This window comes from Pteropus alecto, unplaced genomic scaffold (genome assembly GCF_000325575.1).
Source record: "Pteropus alecto unplaced genomic scaffold, ASM32557v1 scaffold311, whole genome shotgun sequence".
Classification (NCBI taxonomy): Eukaryota; Metazoa; Chordata; class Mammalia; order Chiroptera; family Pteropodidae; genus Pteropus; species Pteropus alecto.
The window spans coordinates 4,518,769-4,519,548 of NW_006431916.1; the positions used below are offsets into that span (position 1 = coordinate 4,518,769).

The 780-nt window shown below is 32.6% G+C and overlaps 1 pseudogene; it reads left to right on the top strand.

The window, feature by feature from the left end:
- The first annotated feature begins 306 nt into the window (after window positions 1–306).
- On the top strand, window positions 307–425 carry LOC112473993 (annotated as a pseudogene).
- Window positions 426–780: the final 355 nt, after the last annotated feature.

Here is a 780-nt window from a genome sequence, read left to right on the forward strand (position 1 = left end):
CTAATAACTAGCTTAATGTCTGACTAAAAGGTAATAGGGTCAGGATATTAACTGAGACAGATTAATTCCATAACCCAAGCTCTTAAGCACTGTGCTAAGCTCTATTTTATCATGTTATGAAGTAGTACAGCTTAATGCAAAATATAGAGTATGAAACCAAGGTAAAATATAGGTGGAAAAAATCTGAAATAATAGGTAAAAATTAATGAGGGTAAGTAATGACAGTAGGAATGGAAAAGAAGGAGAAGTAACTGGAGATATATGTGGTGGGCACTGTGGAGAATCAATGAATTAAATGTGGAGGGAGTCAATCGCCATGCCATCCTGAACAAGCCCAATCCCATCTGATCTTGGAAGCTAAGCAGAGTCAGGCCTGGTTAGTACTTGGATGGGAGACCACCTAGGAAGTGCAGGTGCTATAGGTGTCAAAAATAAAAAAAAAAAACAATAAAAAATAAAATAATAAAGTAAATAAAAAAAATTAAATATGGAGGGAAATAGAATAAATTAAGGGGATTAATAATGATATTAATAATTATAATAATGATGCAAGTATTATTTATTAAGAACCTACTATGTTTCATACTATTAGTCATTTAATACTCCATCTTATAAATTAACAAGATTTGATTAGCAGAAATAATTAAGTTGGATTTAATATCAAAGTCATACAGTTTGAAGAGCCAAAAAGACTTATTTACTATGGAGATATCCATAGGGACTGTAGATGGTAGTGAATAATGCAGAGTGAATCACAGGGAACCTAGGACCAGATTCCTC